Source organism: Neovison vison, chromosome 11 (genome assembly GCF_020171115.1).
Source record: "Neovison vison isolate M4711 chromosome 11, ASM_NN_V1, whole genome shotgun sequence".
Lineage (NCBI taxonomy): Eukaryota > Metazoa > Chordata > Mammalia > Carnivora > Mustelidae > Neogale > Neogale vison.
In genome coordinates, this window is record NC_058101.1 from 12,341,943 (window position 1) to 12,355,185 (window position 13,243).

The 13,243-nt window shown below is 35.5% G+C and overlaps 1 pseudogene; it reads left to right on the top strand.

The window, feature by feature from the left end:
* Positions 1–477: 477 nt before the first annotated feature.
* LOC122890167 lies at positions 478–1,132 on the top strand (annotated as a pseudogene).
* The last annotated feature ends 12,111 nt before the right edge of the window (positions 1,133–13,243 follow it).

Genomic DNA, 13,243 nt, shown 5'->3' on the forward strand with positions numbered 1-13,243 from the left:
ATTTATATGACTCTTGTCAAAATATTCCCCTAGGTATCCAAACGTATTTAAGCAAACTAGTTACTATTCAACATTAGGAAAAAGATGTAGAATATATTTGGCTAAAGCCCCTAGCACCTTTGAACATAGGATGGAGTGGGTGTTAGTGTGTGTGTGATTCTGTGTGAAATATTAATTTTAGAGTGTCCTTATTTGTTGTTTCTCTCATTGCCAACTCAGAGAATAAATGTGTCTCTATTTCATGTATTTTAAGTTCTAGAGGTTTGGAATAATTATTCCCAGATATTTTTGTTTGTCTGTTTTATTCTCTCAATAAACATAAAACTTGCATGCAATGATAAACTTTTTCCTTTGAAATTAATTTTTAACTTGTTCTGTGTCTAGACTGCCCTTCAATTTCTGCATTCAGCAGCAACACAGTGTGGCCAGTGCAGAGCAGTGTGTGAAGGTGCTGCTGATATGTCTGAGAAATGGACCATGGCAATTCTGCTGCTGCAGTTCTGCTCTGGTTGTGAATTTTGTGGGAAGCTTCTGGTGGTAGTCTTGAGACATGAGACACTTAATGTAAAGATCATTCTGGACAGACTCACAGAGAGAGGCCATGAGATAACAGTGTTGACTCCTTTATATACTCACTTCATTGAATACAAGAAGTCCTCCCTCTTAAACTTCAAGGTAATCCATTCACCAGACATCAAAACATTATTTGAGAATTCAAATAATAAATTTATAGACCTAGCCCTTAAAGTCTTGCCAAAGTAAACATCCTGGCAGTCAACAATAAAACTGACAGATTACTTTGTTGACATGGTTGAGACAATAAAAGTCCTATGTGAGAGTATAATCTACGATCACACCTTAGGAAACCAACTACAGTGCAGTGTTTATGGGTCCTCTGATGCCCTGTGGAGAGCTGGTGGCTGAAATGCTTGCAGTGCCTTTTGTGATCACTTTAAGAGTGATCAGTAGGGTCACTTCACCGGTAGGAAGCATGAATGTGAAAGATTGTGGGAAACTTTCACCTCTACCTTGCTATGTGCCTGTTTACATGACAGGACTAACAGACAGAATGACCTTTCTAGAAAGAGTGAAAAATACAATGTTTTCTGTTTTCTTTGACTTCTGGATATAGGATTATGGCATTCATCTTTGGGAACAGTTTAAGGTGAGGCACTAGATAAAAGACACTGCTTTTCATTTTAAACTTGTTATCAGAAGAAATTTAGAAAGAATTCAGTGAAGTCTAGGTCAATGAAGGGAATACACTATAAAACATGTGTCTTCCACTTTAATTCTACAAGTAATAACAATAAACTGGTTATCAAAAACTAAGTGGGAATGGAGACAAGAAATCTCGTGCCATAGTTACTCTTCACAGTCATCAAATATTTCCCATAAGATACCTTCATACTTGTTAAATTGACACCCAAAGCAAAACAGAACACACAAAATTTATCAATCCTCTGAAAGATGGATGGTTTTTCATATTTGCATATGATATATAAGTCCAGTACCAGGAGTTTTCATATTCAAGGAAATTGGGATATTCTTGGTAAAAAGAAATAGTATGATATTGATTCAAACAGTAAGGTAACTTATTTATTGACACAAGTAATAAACTGAAATATGTCAACATTAACAAGATTAACAAAGAGATTTAATTTACCTCAATCTGTTCCAGAAATTGCTGATAATTGGGGATGATTATACCCAATCTTGTACCATTTGAATTGGAACAGAATGCTCACAATTTTGGTCACTCTCATAAATTTTAGATAAAAATTCGGAAAGTCCTATTTGGAAAGTTTTACCATGGCTGGCAATTGAAAAGTGTCCTAGAATGCTTTACACTTCTTGGAGGGAGTGCCACAAAGAAAAACCTGAAAAGTATTTAGAAAACTAAAAACCTTTGTTTCTTAGCAGTAAAAGAGAGTAGTTTTTTCTTTACTTCACTGAAATACATTTATTCTACCTGTTTTCATTTCCTTGCCTTTCCTGCTAAAAATGATTTTTTTTCTGCAATTTTTCTAAACTCAAGTATGATCTGAATCATTCAACTCAGACAGGCTTCCACTTCAACTATCTTTGAGTAGTATGCACAGATATGAACAAACAAACAAAGGTTCATCTTAGACAGAAAATATTATCTAATTCACTGAATATCTAATTGTTTCACAGAACTAATGCCAACAGAGCGCTGATTTGAATTAAAATGCAGTGATTTGCTATAACTAATTAATTTAATAATCAATACACATTGCAGATGCATACTACATGCTAGGCTCTATATAGATTTAGGTTAAAAAGAAAATGCAAGAATCGTGATGTCAAGTCTACCTCCAGAAGTAAATTAAAGAGAGAAATATATATAGGTCACTGCCACACTTTGGTAAAATAGGATTATGAGTAAAGACATCTGGAAGGACTCAAGTTGACAATGAGAGGACAGAGGCATTATCAAAGAAGAAGAGGGGAAGAACATTGCCTATTAAGCAAAACTGCACACTGGCGATGCTTCAGGCAATCTCCAAGAAGTCTTTAAAATTAAAAACTATCTTACTTGGCTCACTGGGTAGCTTAAAATAATAGATTAATTTGGTAATAATATATATTGGTAGCTAAATTTTAATAAAAAGTTAATTATATGTTTTATAGAATTATCTATCATGATTATAACCCAACTATATCTGAATAATACAACTACCGGAAAAGGAATGTAGGTCAACTTCACTTCACTGTTTCATGTCATATTTCATTACGTTTAACATTTTGAATGAGAGTTACAAAATCATTTACAGCTTTTTTAATACTTAAATTCACTTTCATTCTTTCCTTTCATCCTCGCTCTACTAGTTATTGTGAACCATTGCTTCAAATATAGAATTTTCCTAACTGCTGTGAGTACTACCTTTCTAAATGAAGCCTAAAGTCATGTAAACTCACTCACCTGGTTGGGGGGTGGGGAGGAATTAAGTGAAACAAGAGAATGATTAATAGGAAATAATTACACAGGGGTTCATAATTAAGGATTTAACTCACAAGGAAGTAGGCACCTAAAGGGCAAAATCCTATTAACTTAGAAGCTAAGAGATAGAATTTTAGTGTAATTTCTGTCAACTCCAAACAAAGTGTACTTGGGCAAAACTTTATTATCAAATTATAGGCATCGGACTGTCACCCTTGGACAAAATTTCAAGCATTAAAAAGGGATGACTCTAAAATGAGGCTTCTCTCCCTGGCTGTTATATCATTATCAACTGTGATTAGAGTCCTGAAATGGAAACAGTTCTTGTCTCAGGCTCTTTCTCTCAGGTACAAAACACAAATTTTTGATAAATAGAATTGATTGACTGGGTTATTTGCAATCAGTCATCCTTCTGCATAAAAATCTTAAAAGTCGTACCCAAAATGTGTTCCCTTCAAAATATATCAGCAAAAGGCAGCAGCAAAGTGTGTGATAATTGCACATGTACTTGTGTACCTCACATTCTAAAAGGAAGGCTATCGCAAATTTGAATTACTCGGGAAGTTCTAACTAATAAAATAGTGGCCCATCAACTGAAGTGATGAGCTACAACTCAGAAGGATAATTTGGGCTGATATTGATGGTGATCTTATGAGAGGAGTGATCCTGAAATTGTAACAGGCAGTTGGGCATGAACAAATACCTGAGCGGGAAACTAGAAACCATTGACAACTGACATTATTGGATATTATGGAGTGAATCTATTCTCCACTGTTCTATTGATATTATGGAATGAATCTATTCTCCACTGTTCAGTTAGAGAGAAAAATAAAAATAAGAGGTAAATTATTTAGTTTGGAGCTCTGGTTTAATCTTTAGTTTAATTCCTTTTTTTAAAAAAATTAAAATGTAATGTATTATTAGTTGCAGAGGTAGAGTTCAGTGATTTTCAGTTGTATATAACACCCACTGTTCATTATATCTTGTGCCATCTTTAAGGCCTGTGACCGAGTAACCCATCCCCCTCACGTCTCTTCCCTCCAGGAACCCCCAGTTTCTTTCCTGGGGTTAAGAATCTCTTATGGTATGTCTCCTCTGATTTGATCTTGTTTTATTTTCCTCTCCCTTCCTCTATGCTCCTTTGTTTTGTTTCTTAAATTCTACTTAAGAGTGAGATCATATGACAATTGTTTTTCTCTGATTGACTTATTTCACTTTGCCTAATACTGTCTAGTTCCATCCATGTCATGGGAAATGGCAAGATTTCATTTTTTTATGGCTGAGTAATATTCCATTACACACACACACACACACACGCACACACACACACACACACCCCACTTCGTCTTTGTCTGTCAATGTTCCTCTGGGTTCTTTCCATAGTTTGTTTATTGTGGACATTCCTGCCATAAACTTTGGGGTACCCCCTCAGATCTCTACATTTGTATCCTTGGGCTAAAAACCTAGTAGTGCAATTGCCGCGTATTAGAGTAGCTCTTTTTTCATTTCTTGAGAAAACTCCATGCTGTTTTCCAGAGTGGCTGCATCAGTGTGCATTCCACCAACAGTTTAAGAGGGTTCACCTTTCTCTGCATCCTCACCAACACCTGTTGTTTCTTGACTTGTTAATTTTAACCATTCTGACTGGACTGAGGTGGTATCCTATTCTGGTTTTGGTTTCTATTTCCCTGATGCCAAAAGAGGTTGAGCATTTTTTTTTTCACGTTGTCTGTTGGCCCTTTGTATGTCTTCTTTGAGAAATGTCTGTTCATGTCTTCTGCCCATTTCTTGACTGGATTATTTGTTTTTTGGGTGTTGAGTTTGATAAATTCCTTATAGATTGGGGGTACTAGACCTCTATCTGATAAGACATTTTTTTTAAAGATTTTATGTATTTATTTACCTGACAGAGAGAGATCACAAGTAGGCAGAGAGGCAGGCAGAGAGAGAGAAAGAGGAGGAAGCAGGATCCCCACTGAGCAGAGAGCCCGATGCAGGACTCGATCCCAGGACCCTGAGATCATGACCTGAGCCGAAGGCAGTGGCCCAACCCACTGGCCACCCAGGCGCCCCTGATAAGACATTTGCATATATCTTCTCCCATTCTGTCAGTTGTCTTTTGGTTTTATCGATTCTTTCCCTTGCTGTGCAAAAGATTTTTATCTTGATGAAATTCCCATAGTTCATTTTTGCCTTTGTTTCCCTTGCCTTTAGGGACATGTATATCAAGAAATTTTTGCAGCTGAAGCCACAGAGGTTGCTGCTTGTGTTCTTCTCTTTGAGATTGACAGATTACTGACACACACAGGCCCTTCATCCATTTTGAATTTATTTTGTGTAGAAAAGTGGTCCAGTTTCAGTCTTCTGAATATCAATGTCCAATTTTCACAACATCATTTGTTGAAGAGACTGTCCTTTTTCCATTGGATATTCTTTCCTGCTATGTCAAAGACTAGTGAAACACAGAGTTGAGGGTCCATTTCTGGATTCTCTCTTCTATTCCATTGGTTCTATGTGTCTGTTTTTGTGTCAGTACTGTATGGTCTTCATGATTATACCTTTGTAATAAAGCATGAAGTTCAGAAATGTGAGGCCTCCACCTTTGGTTTTCCCTTTCAACATTCCTTTGGCTATTCACTGTCTTTTCTGGTTCCATACAAATTTTAGGATCGTTTGTTCCAGCTCTATGAATAAAATTGATGGTATTTTGATAGGGATTGCATTAAATATGTAGAGTGGTCTAGGAAGCATAGACATTTTATCAATATTGGTTCTTCCAATGCATGAACATGGAATGTTTTTCCACGTCTTTGTGCCTTCCTTAATTTCTTTCAGAGTGTTCTATAGTTTTCAGGGTACAGACCCTTTCCCCTTTTGGTTAGATTTATTCCTGGGTATCTTATGTTTCCACTTGTAAATGGGATAGACTCCTTACTTTCTTTTTCTTCTCTCTTATTGTCTGGGTATATAAATCCAACTGATTTCTGTACATTGGTTTTATATCCTGCCACTCTGCTGAATTCCTCTATGAGTTCTAACACTTTTGGGGTGAAGTCTTTGGGGTTTTCCACATAAAGTATTATGTCATCCAGAAAGATGATTTTGTTGATGAGTTCTTCTTTGCCAGTTTGAATGCATTTTATTTTTTTTTTACTGTCTGATTGCTGAGGCTAGGATTTCTAGTACTATGTTGAACAACAGGGTGAGAGTGGACATCCCTGTACTTTCCTTTCCTAAAGGGAAAAGCTCTCAGATTTTCCCCATTGAGAATGATAATCTCTGTGGATTTTTTTGTATATGGCTTTTATGATATTGAAGTATGTTATCTCTATCCCTGTGGCAAGGATGGTTTTAATCAAGAAAGAACACTGCACTTTGTCAAATACTTTTTCTGTTTTTTTGTTTGTTTGTTTTGTGGATGTTGAACCACACTTGTTTCTCCAGGAATAAATCCTACTTGGTTGTGGTGAATGATCCTTTCAAGGTCCTGTTTGATCCTATTGGCTATTACCATGGTGAGAATTTTGGCAACTATGTTCATCAGGGTTATTGATCAACAATTGCCTTTCTGGTGGGGTCTTGTCTGGTTTGGGGATCAGGGTAAAGCTGGCCTTGTAGGAAGAATTGGAAAGTTTTCCCTCCATTTCTATTTTTTGAAAACTTTTCAGAATAAGAGATATTAATTCTTCTTTAAATGTTTGGTAGAATTCTCTTGGGAAGCCATTCATTCCTGGACTCTTGTTTCTTGGGGGATTTTTGATTACTGCTTCAATTTCCTTGCTGGTTATGGCTCTGTTCAGATTTTCTATATGTTCCTCTTTCTGTTTTGGTAGTTTATATATTTCTAGGAATGCATCTGTTTCTTCTAGATTTTCTAGTTTGTTGGCATATAGTTACTCATAGTATGTTCTTATAATTGTCTGTATTTCCTTGGTGTTGGTTGTGATCTCTCCTCTTTTATTCATGATTTTATTAATTTGGGTCATTTTTCTTTTTGATAAGTCTGGATAGGGGTTTATTGATATTACTAGTTCTCTTAAAAAACAACTCCTACTTTCATTGATCTGTTCTACTGTTCTTTTGTTTCTATGTCTATTTCCTGGTTGAACCATTCATTCTTTAGTAAAATGCTCTTTAACCACCAGGTATTTGTGTTCCTTCCAGATTTCCTATTGTGATTGAATTCAAGTTTTAAAGCATAGTGGTCTGAAAATATGCGGAGAATAATCTCAGTCTTTTGGTACCTGTTGAGACCTGATTTGTGACCCAGAATGTGACCTATTCTGGAGAAAACTCCATATGTGCTTGAGAAGAATATGTATTCTGTTCCTTTAGGACAGAGTGCTTGGAATATATCTGAGAAGTTCTGGTACAGTGTGCCATTCAAAGCACTTGTTTCCTTGTTGATCTTCTGCTTAGATGATCTGTGCATTGCTGTGAGTTGGGTGTTAAAGTATCCTACTATTATTGCATTATTATCAATGCATTTCTTTAATTTTGTTATCAATTAGTTTATCTATTTGGCTGCTCTCATGTTAGGGGCATACCTATTTACAGTTGCTAGATCTTCTTGTTGGATAGACTCTTATTATGCTATAGTGTCCTTCATCTCATTAAATTCTTTGGTTTAAAATTTAATTTGTCTTCTTTAAGGATTGCTACCCTAGCATGATAAACAGTTCTATAGCCCCTCAAATTCAATATGGAGGTCTAAAATTAGTTTCTGATAAACAACATATAGGTGGGTCTTGCCTGTTTATCCAGTCTTCTACCTTGTGTCTTTTGACTAGAAGATTTAGCCCATTTAATAGAGCAACTACTAAAGATATGAACTATTAAATGATATGAACTTTGTGCCACTGTATTACCTGTAAAGTTACTGTTGCTGTATATGGTCTCTTTTCCTTTCTAGTCTCTGTTCCTTTAGGGCTCTTTCTTTGCTTAAAGTATTTCCTTTAATATTTTTTGCAGGGCTGGTTTAGTGATCACATTCTTTGCATTTCTGTTTGTCCTGAAACTCTTTTCCTCTCCTTCTGTTTTGAATGACAGCCTTGCTGGATAAAGTATTCTTGGTTGCATATTTTTCTCATTTAGCACCCTGAATTTATCATACCAGTACTTTGCCACAGGTCTCTCTGTACACAGATCTGCTGCCAGCCTTATGTTTCTACCCTTGTAGGTTACAGACATATTGTCCTGTGCTGCTTTCAGGGTTTTCTCTTTCTCTCTGTGATTTGTAAGTTTCAGTATTATATATCAGGTTGTTGACCTGTTTTTATTGATATCGAGGGGTGTTTTCTGTGTCTCCTAGATTTTGATGTCTGTCTCCTTCCCCAGATTAGGGAAGTTCTCCACTATAATTTGCTGCAGTATACCTTATGACACCTCTTTCCTCTTCTCCTGGGATCCCAATTATTCTGATATTGTTTTGCTTTATGATATCATTTATCTCTCAAATTCTCCCCTCATGATCCAGTAGTTGTTAATCTCTCATTTTCTCCACTTATTTATTCTCCAACATTTGGACTCTTTGTCACTAATTTTCTCTTCTGCCTCATCCATTCTAGCAGTTAGAGCCTCCATTTTTTATTGCATCTCATTAATAATCTTTTTTATTTTGACCTGATTATAGTTTCTTTATTTCTACAAAAATATCTTCTGTTTTTCTCAATGTCAGCTAGTATCCTTAAAATTGTTATTTTGAATTTTAGTTCTGACTTCTTGCTTATATCCATATTGATTAGGTCCCTCGCAGTCGGTACTGCCGCTTGTTCTTTTTTTGAGGGGTGTGTTCTTCCATCTTGTCATTCTGTTCAGAGAATAGGTAATGAGAGAACAAAATACAGAAATAGCAACAACCCCAGAAAAATTTACACTAACAGATCAGAAGAGATCAGAAACAAACAAAGAGAGAGAGTGAGAGAGAGTAAGAGAATATAATATAAACAGGTGAATAGCATGGAGCAATACGCTAGATCCCAGAGTTATTTTTGTCTCTTTCTTAGAAGAAAGTAGATCCCTAATTTATAAAGAAAAAAATATATATATATATATATACACACACAGACAGATAGAGAGAGAAAGGAAGCCATAAATGAAGAAAATATATGTTAAATATAAATGTAAAAATAAAAATTAGAAAGACTTAAAAAACTTTGAAAAAATAAGAAATTATTTGAAAAGGGAAAAAGAATTATTGGAGGACTAAAGAATCATGAGAAAAAACCATGCACTCTATATAGTATTTTCTCCCAGTCATGAGTTTCAGAGTTCTGTGTAATGGGTAAACCTACTATTAGTTAGAAGTTTCTGCTGGTCTTCTTGGGGAAGAGGCTGTTGTACTGAGTCTCAGGTGACTTTGCCTCCAGTGGACTGCATAGTCCTTGCCAGGGGACCAGGCTCAATTTAAGTAGCTCTGGATATCTGGAGCAGGTAGGGGGAATGAAAATGGTGGCAACCAATCTCTAGCTTGGGAGCTTAAAGTTTGTGCCTCCAACTCTTCAATGAGCCCTCACAGAAAAACAGTCAATCTCTCTTGTCTCCTTAGTTTCTGTTCACACTCTGTGTTCACACAGCCTGTGACCAAGCATCTTTATCTCTAACACATGACCTGTTTTGAGTCTGCAACTGTGCTCTTCTCTGAGGGGAGGGAGGGAGATCTGGCCATGGTTCTGCTGCTTGCTGGATTCCACTTGTAGAGTGGTCACCTGACCATGTTGTGAGTGGTTTATGGCAACACAGAGCTGCAAGCCCATTCCTGGTCTTGCTGATTGTGTCTGCTTCCCCTCTCTCATGCCTGGGAACTCTGCCACATTCATGCAGTTTTTTCTGTGACTCCAGGGATCCTGAGACCATATTGTCACCCTTAGGATTCCACCTGTCTTTGCCACCTGAGTGAGTACCTTTCGGACAGAGAGACACCCCCTCACTGAAGTAGACTTCTAAAAGTGCCAATTTTGTGCTTCTTTGGTAGCCAGCTGACAGAGGTTCCCATTACCCACAGTTTGTCGACACATATATTGTGTCAGATTCACATCTCCACACCTCCAACCTTGCAAAATGTGGTTGCTTTTCTATTTGAAAACTGCACCAATTTTTTTCTTAGATCCCCAGTTAAGTTCACTGGTGTTTGGAATTATTTGATAGATATCTAGCTGAATTCCAGGGACCAGATGAAACTAGGGTCGCCTACTTTTCCACCATCTTCCTCCTCTAGCCTTTGGTTTATTTTCTGTCTGAAAATAAACTTACATATAATTAACTATGTTTTTCTTTCTTTTTCTCTTTTTTGAATTCCATATTGTTGCATTAATGCTCCCTTTCACTGCATATCTAGCAGCCATATTATTCTAGAAGACCTAAACTTATTTTTCCCTTAGTAGCTTATCTGTAAATTGGTGAGGTGATTTTCTTATTTAACTTATAGGCTAATCCTTCCACCCAATCCTTTGTCTTCTCCAGGAAGATCCACTACTTATGTGAGTCTGTGAAGAAAGCTGAAATTTGTTGAATTCAAACATTTTGGGATTTTGAATTTCCTCATCTATTCCTACTTAATTTTAAATTTCTCAGCGAATTTCATGGCAAGCCCACCAAATCTTTATGTAAGGTAAGATTATTATGTTGAAAAATTTTTGTATTCCTTGTGATATGACTCCTGATTTTCCTTTAAGGATTACTGTCTTAGTAACAGAGATGTGATATTGAACATCTTTGGTTGGTCACTCTACTTCCGGTTCCCATGTCAGAAGGGGTTTTAAGATACAAAAAGGTTTTTTAGGCATTCTATTGAGAAATTAGACTGAAAAATGGCATGATTGATGTACATCTCAAAATATTATTTCTATAATATGGATAATGGATCAAAGTGACAGGAAAGTAGAGTCACAAAAATCACTAAGGAGACTGCTGTAATCTTCCTAAACAAGCTGATGGACTTATAAGCACAGGCAATTATCATAATGGTAGAGAGATAAACGTACTTTCCTCAGAATCTTTAGGGTAAGTTCCACATTATTAATGAGTGTAAGGAAGTAAGAGTGTAAGGAAAGAGGTCCGTCCCCCGGATTTCCATTTTGAATGTTTATTTTACAGTGATCATTTCTAATGATATAGGAAACTCATGGAGTTAGAATTTGTTTAAAATTAATACAATGAGCTTTATTTTTTTTTTAATATTTACTAAGAGGAATAATACCACTTAGTAGGATTTTCAAGTAGAATTTTCTAGAAGTCTTTGGATAAGATAGGTCTCAAGCTTAGCAAACAGAAAAGGAAATTAAGGTCATCAGCATAAAGTAAAGTTCATGAGAATGAGAAAAAATATCTAAATTTGGATTGATTTTTTATCAACCTGAAAACAGGTTCCTTTTGACATGAAAAAGAAAATTGTATTTTATCACATTCCTAAATCTTCCAAGAAAAATATGTAGAGTCCTAGGGATGCTGGAAGGAAATAATATTGAGAAACAGAAGAACTATTTAACTATCAATAAAGAGTGAGGAGGAAAATCTTTATTAACCTGTACTGTGAGAATATTAACCAAATCCTTTTAAGAAGGTTGTAGAATAAATGATGTTCTCAGAATTCTCAATTTCTATTTCTAGGAAAATGTATATTGATGAAATTTCACTTCAGGATTATGAATGCCCTTTTTCTTGCCAATCAAGTTATAGCTGCAAACCAAGATCTATTAAGACTTAATATAATCAACCAATTTCTAACTAGAGATATCAAAAGAGAGGTGACAATTTCTCTGGCTCTCTAGATAATCTCCCATTCTAAATAATCATCGAATTTCCACTTTTACACACATACACACACACACACAAAGTCACATAATTTCACAAAATCATCTCAGATAAAATGAAGAAGAGGGAGGAAATTATCCCAGTTTACCTCTTAATAAGAAGTTTGTGCATCATGAATAGCAGTCATTCTTATGGTGATTATGTGAGATTAGCATTGAATACAGAGATTGAAAAGCAATGAGGGGAAAAAACCACTAATTCAAAGGGATACACATACCTCTATATTTATAGCATCATTAATTACAATAGCCAAGATATTGAAGCAGTGCAAGTGTCCTTCGATGGGTGAGTGGATAAAGATGTGGTACATACATAAAATGGAATATTATTCAGCCATAAAAAGAATAAAATCTTGGCATTTACAATGGCATGGGTGGAGCTAGAGAGTATAATTCTAAGTCCAATAAGAGAAAGACAAAGAACATATGATTTCACTCATATGTGAAGTTTAGGAAATGGAACAAATGAATAAAGGGGAAAAAAGAGGAACTAAGACAAACCAAGAAACAGACTTTTAATTACGCAAGTGATGGTGACCAGAGGAGAGGTGGGCCGGGGGCTGAGTTAAATAAGTGATGGGGATTGAAGAATGCACTTGCCTTGTTGAGTACTGGGTGATGTATGGAATTGTTGAATTGTTATATTGTATACCTGAAACTAATATATCATTATTTGTTAATTGCTAAGAATTAAAATTAAAAACAAGAAAAAAGCAGTGAGGTGTCCTCTGACCAAGAACTCAATGAATTTACTATACGTATAAATATATATGTATATATTTATGTATATAAACACATACACATATAAATATGATTCATATATAAAGCTTCATCCAAACTTCATATATTTGGGGACATGAATCAATATAAATATTAAGACAATAATTTCTGAGATATCTGAAATATTCCACAATATTAACAAAGCTAAAAGTGCAAGTTTACTCTCAACTTTAACATCATCTCTTCTCTGATCACATAACAGCCTTTAATTTGGGAACATGGTGATTTCAGAGATGCCACAAAAGTCTAGAGGACATTAATCTTATATAATATGATGTGACTGGCCCAATGCTAGAGTTTTCAGAGGCCAACTTGTATAGCTACAAATGGCAGGGGTTTACTTTACAGAGACAACTAATATCAGTTCTGTACTCAGTCTCAAATTAAGGATATGTAACTCATGTTCACTCAATTGGGAACTTTTATGCATCAGGAAGAGAGACAATCACTGTCTCCTCAAAGTAGTTTATAATTATTAAGGCAGTTTAAATATGTTATCTCCTTTTATAATATGTTACTATATATCACAATTCTAATAAATATTTTCCTAGCCCTATTAATAAGGGAAGACTTAAGCATGAGAAAGTTACCATGGAAACCATATTTTTTAAAAGAGCAGATAGCACAGTAATAATGTATTAGTTATACACTCTTATGATAATAATCTCAGAAACCCAATTCAGAACCA